Here is a 10,694-nt window from a genome sequence, read left to right on the forward strand (position 1 = left end):
AAGTCAATCTCAATTATCAGTCTTTCAGATGTCCCTGGTGATCCATGGAGTTATCACACAGTTTTCAAAAACAAATGTTTTGCTCTGCTTGAAACAAAAACTTATGCCATGCAGAATTCTTACGATGAAAAGCAGGATGGTATCATGAAATCAAACATGAAGTTGAAACTAGCTGTTATTGTAGTCTGCAAATTACATAAACCTGTTTATGGTGATTTCTTCCTGTTGCTCTTCCCTCGATCAATCAAACACCCACCAGGAGAAACAAGCCTCCCAAGCTCTTCCCTGGAGTGGTAGTGACTTGGGAAGGGGGGTGGGGGGATGTCTAATTTAACATTTTGAAACATTTATATATATATGAATATACATACATATAGATGTGTGTGTCTATATAAATATTCAAGGGTAAAATATTTGAGAAGAAAACTTGTGAGCCAGGAATGGGAAGGCTTCTCTTCCAATGACCACCAGTGAGAATGTTATAAAATATGTCTAAAGGTTTAAGAATAAATCAGCATCCATACAAATGTAGCCATCTCTTGGAAAAGCCTAGCGTCTTCTCTTTAATCTCCTAACACAATAAAGTTTTTGGAGGATGAAGAAATGGTAACTTCTCTGGTTAAAATGCTGGAGCAGGCTGAGTGTGGTGGCTCACACTTGTATCTAGCACTTTAGCTGGCCAAGGTAGGAAGCCAGCCTAGGAAACATAGCAACACCCTGTCTCTACAAAAACAAAACAAACAAAAAAAAAACTTATTAAAAACAAAAAACAAAAAAACGGGGCACGGTGACATGTGGCCATAGTCCAGCTATTTGGAAAGGTGAGGCAGGAGGATGGCTTGAGCCCAGGAGTCTGAAGGTCTGAAGTTACAGTGAGCTGTGACCACTCCACAGCACTCCAACCTAGGTGACAGAGTGAGACCACCCTGTCTCAAAAAAAAAAAAAAAAAAAAAAAAAGGCCAGGTATGGTGGCTTATACCTGTAACCCTAGCACTTTGGGAGGCTGAGGCAGAAGGATTGTTTGAGCTCAGAAGTTCAAGAGCAACCCGGGCAATATAGTGAGATCCCATCTCTATTAGAAAAAAAATTGCTGGGGCAGTTGGATTTAGGGAGAGGAGGAGTATAGTTGATGTATATTGTTCTCAGCATTCCTTTCTTTGGAGAACTACTTCTCTCCCTCTTCCCTGTGGCCCTGGAGGGGCCTCATTGCCCCCATCCAGATGTGAGGGGTGTGACCTGAATTGGCCAATTAGAGTAGTCCATATCCAAAGCCATAGTGATTGGTTCAGGGATGGGCACATGACTCAAACAGGGCCAATTAGAGTGTCCCTTGAGATTTGACATCTAAATACCAAGGAAGAGAGGGGTTCCTTTCCTTTAAAGTACCAGTGTATGAAGGTAGTTTGTGGCTGTGGATGGCCACTTTTTCTGTCGTGACAAAAGCCTGCCTGAGAAAGAAACCAACACAGAGAGTTAGAGAGAGCCAAGACATGGAAAAAGAGAAATAGGCATGAGATTATCATTTGAGTTCCTGAATCTCTAATATGCCATGAAAACATGCTGAATTGGTTTTAGAACTTCACAGTATTGGAGTTAATATAGCCCCTTTCTCTTTTTTGCTAAGGTGGTTTGAGTCAGGTTTTCTGACAATGGTCAATAAAAGAATGCTGAAGAATATGTGAATAAAATGACCCAAAGTCAAGCTTATAAAGGAGTGCTCAACTGACACCATGGAATTTTATCGGTTTGCTATTCTTGCCTTATCTATCACATGCCACTCAACCTCTGCGAGACTAAATACAGAACTGTACTGAGTGCCTTCTCACCGCTCAGGATTCAGTTAGTCATTTAAATGACTTAGTCAGACAATCTTGTTTGAAGTTTGCTATGAGCCATGCACCACGTGCCACCCTATTTGAGGAGGCCAAGCAAAAACGAAGAGATCATCCCTGCCCATAAAGGATGACAGACTAGAGGCCCAAGAAGATGAATAATATTCATAAAAAATGGGGAAATAAGGACATGAGTGATTTAGGGAAAACCTGATGCATATGCATTCTGCTTCCAGAATATTATGTTTTAAAATATGTCCTGAAAACACATGGAGAGAGGATAAAAGGCCCGGGTTGAGGATGTCTTTGTGTAGGTCATCCATATATAGGGGGTTCCTGAAGTTGACACCAGGATCGTAAATCCTGATCAAACTTTTTTAGATGAAAGATTATATTTTAGTCATATTAAATTTTAAATCATAGGTGATTAACAAATAAATCTTGGGTTAATAAATGAATGAATGAGTGAGGCCAGGCACAGTGGGTCATGCCTGTAATCCCAGCATTTCAAGAAGCCATGGTGGGAGACTCACTTGAGGCCAGGAAATTGAGGCATGCCTGGGCAAGATAGCGAGATTCCATTTCTACAAAAATAAAATAGCCCATCGTGGCTGGGAGCAGTGGCTCACACCTGTAATCCCAACACGTCGGGAGGCCTAGGCAGGTGGATCACCTGAAGTCAGGAGTTTGAGACTAGCCTGGCCAACATGGTGAAACCCTGGCTCTACCAAAAAATACAAAAATTAGCTGGGCATGGTGTTGCACACCTGTAGTCCCAGCTTCTGGGAAGGCTGAGGTGGGTGAATCACTTGAACCCAAAAGGCGGAGGTTGCAGTTAACCAAGATTGAATCACTGCACTACAGACTGGATGACAGAGTGAGACCCTGTCTCAAAAAAAAAAAAAAAAAGTGCCAGGTGTGGTGGCACACACCTGTAGTTGCAGCGACTTGGGAAGCTGAGACAGGAGGATCATCTGAGCTCAGGAGTTTGAGGCTTCAGTGAGCTATGATTGCACCACTGCACTCCAGCCTGGGCTACAGAGCAAGACCCTATCCTTTAAATAAATAAGTAAATAAATACATAAATAAATAAATAAACAGAAGCTAGTCTAGAACTCAGTCTTAGGAGGTAACAGTTAGGAGATAAAAGGTGTCCCAGAAGATCAAAGAAAAAAAGGCACAATCACAAAATCGCGAGTCTCCTCAAATCCCCTCTCCTTTAACACAGGCTTCCCAACTATCATGAAAGTCAAACCAGGTTGTCAGAGATAAGATCTGAGATGAGTTTGTGGTATTTGCTCAGATCTGAAAGAGTACATTATAGCTATAAAAATGTACAGTCTAGAGAGGCCTCAAGTTATTTTTAAGAGAGGGTTTAATCTGAAAATATATGCATTAGATATTATACTACAAAGATGTTTTCACTTTGCACTCACACAATGCTGCTTCTAGGAAAACCGAAGACCCTTCTCCACATTTTCTTTCTTCTTCATCCCCGCCTCCCACTCCCAGAAGGTGTTGCTATATAGGTTGGTTAGATTCTTCCATAAAATGTTTGGGGCTGGGTGTGGTGGCTCACCCCTATAATCCCAGCACTTTTGGAGGCCGGGGTGGATGACCTGAGGTCAGGGATTTGAGGCCAGCCTGATCAACATGGTGAAACCCCATCTCTACTAAAAATACCAAAAATATTAGCTGGACATGGTGGCGGGTGCCTATAATCCCAGCTACTCGGGAGGCTGAGGCAGGAGAATAGCTTGAACCCAGGAGGCGAAGGTTGCAGTGGGATGAGATCACGCCATTGCACTCTAGCCTGGGCAACAAGAGTGAAACTCCATCTCAAAAAAAAGTTTGGGCTTCAGTTTCCTCAACAGTTAAATGAGGACAATAATGGTCCCTACATTAGAGAGTTTATACGAAGATTAAATATGATCTTATGAAGGACCATATCAATACCTGCCACAAGCCCAATATATTTGGCTGTATTCATCACCACCACCACCATCACCATCATAACCATCAACATTATGGTTCAGTCGACTCAAGTCCCCTACTTTGTCACCTTCTCAGATGGGTCAAACCCACAGGGATTTCTCCCTCTTCTGACCTTAGCTAGCATTTCCCTTCTAACATCTAATCACATGCCATTTAAAATGTTTCTCCTTATTTCACATATGCATTATCATTCCAACATGCTTGAGGTTATCAGTAGGGACAGTATCTTAAAATTTTTAAACTCCTATAGCACCTACCATGTGCTGAGCTTATGTTTGGCACTCAATGTGCCAAATATATGATTGCATTTATTTAAAAATGGAAGGAAATAATTTCTTTTGTATCCCTGATAATGTTGAAAGCAGTCTGGGCTCTTGGCACTTAAAGAATACTTGTTGCACAGATGCTTTTTGAGCAGAGATGTAATTATCAGTCACACCTTATGCAGCACAAACTTGTAGAATATTAAAGCGAGGAAGAGGCCATATTTTACAGATGAGGAAATTGAGGTCCCCACTGATGACACAGATCTCATTGAACAAAAGTTATGGTGGAAATAATTCTCAGGACTCTTTTTCTGCTATGCATTTTAAAACAACCACCAATAAAAAGTTATTTCAGCAAATGTTTATTGAAGGGGAAAAAAAGTCCCCTTAGGTTTTCTGCGGGAGGTAGCGTTTCCCCTTGCACTCAACAATTTGGTGGTGTGGTAGAGAGAGGTGTGGGGAGGAGCCAAGGGGGCCCCTATGACTGGGCTGTTGTGTAGGCCTAGGCGGGGGAGGGGTGGGATTTTCATTTCTTGGAAGGCTCTTCCAGCTCCAGGCAATCTGGGCCAGGTTTTGACACCTGCATGTCTCAGCACCCTGTCCTAAGTCAGCCAAAGTGTACCTTCTAGAGAGCCACCCTCCCCGCTCAGTCCCTGAGCTCCTGGAAACTCATCCCCGGAGACCAGAATAGGTCCCCATAGACCAGAAAAGGCCCCCACACTCGGAACTGGAGGAATTGGCTCTCCTTGAAAAACGAGGATACAATTTTGCAATTAGAATGCACTCGTGTAAGAGGAGACACCTCTGCGCTGGCCTCAGGGGTGAGCTGGAGGTGGGAGGTGGGCGCTGAGGGCGGTCAGAAGGCCTCTGGAGGGGACCTTGGGACAAGGGCTTCTTTGGTAGCCCTGGCCAGGTTCACAGCCTTCCTTTCAGGTTTTGTGCCCACAATTCCCCCACCCACCTCCTCCTGCCAGCGTTTCTCTATCTCTTAAATACACCTTCCTAATCCTCTCCTTCCTCCTTTTTAAAGCCTGCCTTTCCTTTCAAATACTTCCTCAAATGCCAGCTTGTTATGTTTGTGCCCTCCCATGTACGATCCTTCGCCAAGAGCTCTGAGAGTATATTTCAGACCACAGAGTTGGATTTTTATTCATTCCTTCATTCAGTCATTCATTCATTCAATAAATATTTGATTATTTCTATGTGCAGGGCTCACAGCACCATGAAATGATGAGGAAGACTGGCCCAGTCCTTAGATGGATGAATAATTAGCTAATTAACTAAATAATTATGAGCATAAAAGGGAGTTTTGAGGGGTGTTAAGAGACAGGTAGAAAAACCATTGGATCATTGGAAACTTGAAAAGAAAAATTAAAAAATAATAGTTAAAAATAAATAAAAACCATTGGAACCAGCCTTCCTCCCTTTGTCAGAAACTCTTAATCAAATCAACTTGGTGCCCTGGGACTATCCCACTCCACTGGCACAGGGGCAGGTACCCTTTTACAAGCTCTTCCTACATGGCCTGGCACAGTGGCTCACACCTGTAATTCCAGCACTTTGGGAAGTCAAGGTGGGAGGATCATTTGAGGTCAGGAGTTGGAGACTAACCTAGGCAATATAGCAAGACTCTGTCTCCACAAAAAATAAACTTTAAAAAGTTAGGGGCAGAAAAAGAATAAAAAGTCTTCCTAAGTAACTTGTTTTGGGGCAAAGAAATTCCTTCTGCCTTTCCTTCTTCCCATGGGTCAGAGTTTCAGAGCCAGAGGGGATCTCTTCAGACTCCACTGCCCAGCCATAATTCTTCCAGAGCCATTGGCCCTGTTGGTGTCTCAGATTGGCCATTTACACCGTTTTCACATGTCTGGCCTTTTAAGATTAATGTATCATACAAGGCAGTAGAATACAGTGGTAAATAAAGAGTGTGGACTCTGGGACTAGACTGCCTCTGTGTGCATCCTGTCTCCGATGCTTACTAGCTGTGTGGCCTTGGGCAAGTTACTTAACCTCTCCATGCTCAATTTCATCATCATTAAAATGGAGTGTGTATGATAATACCCAATCCATAGGAGTGTCAGGAAGGTTTAATGAGTTCCTGCCCACTTGGAACAGTGCTTACCACATAGTAAGGGCTCAGGAAGGCAGCTCTTGGGTGCTATGGTTTGGCCCTCCCCCAGCAAGATGTCCAGCCGTGGCTCCTAAAACTCAGCCTGGCTCGGAGTCTCAGGCTGCTGCTTGCCTAGGAGGAGAGGCTGAAATTTTTTCAAGGGACAAGCTGCTGGCAGTAAGACTGCCTGGATGCTAAATAAACAAAGGCACTGAAAGATGTGTTGTCTCTAACACCAGGCGCCTCCCCAACTGTCCATTGCTCAATGAGAAGGAAGCCCAGAGACCTAGTTTTAACCCATTTATGCCAGAAGTTGCAATTTTTTTGTGCGAAAAATTAGAACTTAGCGATGACTTTGAGCAGTAGAATATAAATAATTCCCATAAGCTTAGTGTTCCAATAATGGAACACTAGGCATAAATGGGGTAAGCAGGGCTCACTTACAACTGACTTCTTCTGTGACTCTATAAACAAAGATCATTTCTATGCTTCAATTCCATTTTTTAATGGCAGAGAATAATATTTGTAGAATCATGGAGTTTGAATGAACATTGGTCTTAGACATTCCATATTACAACATCCTAATTTTCTTTCTTTTTTTTTTTCACCCTGTTGACCAGGACCCTTAATTTTCCATCTAGGAAACTGAGATCCATAAAAGTCATGTGACATAGGCAGCCTGGGGTGGTGGAAAGAGTGCTAGATTTAAATCCCAGGGCCATGGGTTCTTCTCTGAGACTCATTATCCCCTTTGGTAAAGGGAGGGTAGTGAGTCCTACTGTGTAGGGTCACCGTCAGGACTAAATACGATCAAACATGGATGTGCCTAACCCCAGAGCTACTTGTGGTTGGGTAGGGACTGAATAAAGGCATTTCCCAGTGTTGCTTGACTGGTTGGTAATCCCTTCCTTACCTTTTTTACAGGGTTTCCAAAAGAATAAAGCAAAGCAAAGAAGAAAGACTTCTTTGAGGTCCACGTGTAAAAACTTAGTTTCTGGTTCTTGGAAGTTTTTCTTTTAGGACTAGGCCTCTCCAAGAAGAAAGGGCTACCATTATCAGTGGAAAGTGAGATGACACCACTAGACCTTCTGTCAGAAGAAGTCTTTGCAGTTGCCTTTTGGGGACATCCATTCCTTGGGTTTGTTGTTGTTGTTGTTTGAGACAGGATCTCACTCTATTGCCCAGGCTGGAGTGAAGTAGCATGATCTTGGCTCACAGCAACCTCTACCTCCCAGGTTCAAGGGATTCTCCCACCTCAGCCTCCCAAGTAGCTGGGGCTACAGGCGCGCGCCACCACGCCCAGCTAATTTTTGTACTTCTTGGTAGAGATGGGTTTCACCATGTTGGCCAGGCTGGTCTTGAACACCTGACCTCAGATGATCCACCTGCCTCGGCTTCCCAAAGTGTTGGGATTACAAGCATGAACTGCCATGCCCGGTCACTCCTTGGGTTTTTACAGGCTATGGCCAAAAGAATCTTAGTTCAAGGATGACTTCTTGGTCTTTTGAGTCAAGGTCGACTGTAATACCTGCTCTTAATTACATTAATACCTGATTGTTTATCTGAAAACAGCATATCTCAATTTAGGTTCTTGGGACCTAGAAAGTATGTGTCCTTTAAAAGGAAACCCTAAATCACCCATGCAAACTACTTGTATTGATATGCATATGTGTAAATCCCAAGCACAATTATGGCATTAGAGCTATTTGGGAAAATGTTCCATCAATATTAGATGCATTTAAAGTAAGCAACAGAACATCAGAGTTCATCAAGGGTTCTCGACTATTCTCTCAGAGGCAGTGGTGCCCCTGGGAAGGTGACTCCCTGATGATATGATCCCCTGAAGACTGAACACCCATCTTGGCCTAATCTAGCACTGATCTTTCTTCCCCAGAGTGACATCAGAAGCAGCACAATGTTTGACTGGTTAAGAGAAGAAGGGGAATTGGGGTCTCTACCAAGGCACTCAGTCAAATAAGACATGGGTATATCACTGTTTTTCCTGCCTAGTCTGTTGTCATGGGCTAATCAAGAGGTATTTTCTCTGAGCCTCAGAATGTGGGTAGACTTGAAAGCTCTGACTCTGAAAAAGGTCTTCCACCCCAACACAGTGGAGAGAATTAGTCCTGTCTGGTGTCTTACTGTCCATCCTGAGTGCAAGGGATTGCGCTGTCCAAAAGGTAGTGACAGCCAATCAATTGGAATCAGCTCTTAAATGTTAAATGGTAGCTAATAGTGGTTGACCACTTAGCACTATGCTACATACTTTAGATTTATTAATTCACTTAATCCTCACAGAAACTTGCAGCGCAGGCACTATTATTATCCCTATTTTACAGATGAGGAAACTGAGGCACAGAATGTTTAGCTAACTTGTTGATGGTCACAGCTAGTTAGAAGTCAGAGCCAGGACTCAAACCCAGAGAGTGTAGCCCCAAAGCCTGTGCTCTTGATCGCACATAATACAGCATTTTTTGTTGCTTGTTTGTTTTATTTTAAATTGACATTGTTTCTTAGAACAATTTTAAAGCAAAATTGAATGGAAGGTATAGAGATTTCCCACATACCCCTGTCTCCCCCATTACCAATATCCCCCACCACAGTGGTACATTTGTTACAACAGATGAACCTACATGAACACATCATCATTCAAAGCTCACAGTTTCATTAGGGTTAATTCTTTGTGTTACCTTCTATGGGTTTAGGCAAATGTATAATGACATGTATCCACCATTGTAGCATCATACAGAATAATTTCATTGCCAAAAAACAATCCTCTGTTCTCTGCCAGTTCATCCCTTCCTTTCTCCTAACCATGGCAACCACTGATCCTTTTATTTCTCCTTTTACTGCCTTTTCTAGAATGTCACACAGTTGGAATTATACAATTTGTAGCCTTTACAAACTAGCCTTTGTCACTTAGTAATATGCATTTACAGCTCCTTTATGTCTTTTTTTTTTTTTTTTTTAAGACGGAGGCTCACTCTGTCACCCAGGCTGGAGTGCAGTGGTGTGATCTCGGCTCACTGCAAGCTCCGCCTCCCGGGTTCACGCCATTCTCCTACCTCAGCCTCCCAAGTAGCTGGTACTATAGGCATACGCCACCATGCCCAACTAATTTTTTGTATTTTTAGTAGAGACAGGGTTTCACTGTGTTAGCCAGGATGGTCTCGATCTCCTGACCTCGTGATCCAGCTGCCTTGGCCTCCCCTCTATGTCTTTTCATGGCTAGATACCTTATTTATTTCTTAGCACTAAATAATAGTTCATTGTCTGGGTGTACCACAGTTTGTTTATGTACTCACCTACTAAAGGACATCTTGGTTGTTTGTGAGTTTTTAGTAATTGTAAAGAAAGCTGCTATAAGCATCTGTGTGCAGGTTTTTGTGTGGATCTAAGTTTTCAATCCCTTTGGGTAAATACCAAGGAGCACAATTGCTGTATCATAGGTTTAGTTTGGCAAAAACTTGCCAAATCATCTTCCAAAGTAAGTGACTATATCATCTTGCATTCCCACCAGCAATGAATGGTGAGTTCCTGTTGCTCCATGTCCTTACCAGCATTTGGTGCTGACAGTGTTCTGTATTTTGACCATTCTAATAGGTGTGTAGTGGTATCTCACTGTGATTTTACTTTTCATTTCCCTGATGACATATGATGTTGAGCATCTTTTTATATGCTCATTTGCCATGTATATACCTTCTTTGGTAAGGTGTCTATTCAGGCCTTTTGCCCATTTTTTAACTAAGTTGTTCATTTTCTGATCATTGAGTTTTACAGTACAGTGTTTTTAGGGCCACGCTTATGGAAGTCATAGAATATCATGGATGAGAGGACTCCAAAACAATCCAGTCCATTTCCCTCATTTTACATATGTGAAAAATAAGCCTCAGAAACACAGAGGTAAAGCTGATACCAACGCCCATGAGTTCTGTGCCCCCTCAGCACAGTGCATGTGATGGGGCCATTTCCTTGGTGAGCAGTTAGTGCCTGGGTACAGGAGTCACACCTGGCCGTCTGTCTGTCCTTCCCCCACACAGTGCCTGGCACACGTTCAGTGAGTGTGTGGGGGAGGAAGGAAGGAAGGAATGACCTTCCTCTGCCATCTATGTTCCCTTTCCAAACATCTGGCCCTTCTGGCCTCTGCTTTAACCAGTGGGAGGAGAGAAGAGAATGAACATTCTAGATGTTCCACGGTGCAATGGTGGGGGCAGAAGCCAGGCCAGTGTAATTTTTTTTTTTTTTTTTTTTTGAGACTGAGTCTCACTCTATCGCCCAGGCTGGAGTGTTGTGGCATGATCTTGGCTCACTGCAACCTCCACCTCCTGGGTTCAAGCGATTCTTGTGCCTCAGCCTCCCAAGTAGCTGGGAATGCAGGCACCCACCACCACACCTGGCTAATTTTTGTGTTTTTAGTAGAAACCGGGTTTCACCATATTGGCCAGGCTGGTCTTGAACGCTGGACCTCAAGTGATCTGCCCACCTCAGCCTCC

This window comes from Hylobates moloch, unplaced genomic scaffold (assembly GCF_009828535.3).
Source record: "Hylobates moloch isolate HMO894 unplaced genomic scaffold, HMol_V3 SCAFFOLD_16, whole genome shotgun sequence".
In the NCBI taxonomy this organism is placed as follows: domain Eukaryota; kingdom Metazoa; phylum Chordata; class Mammalia; order Primates; family Hylobatidae; genus Hylobates; species Hylobates moloch.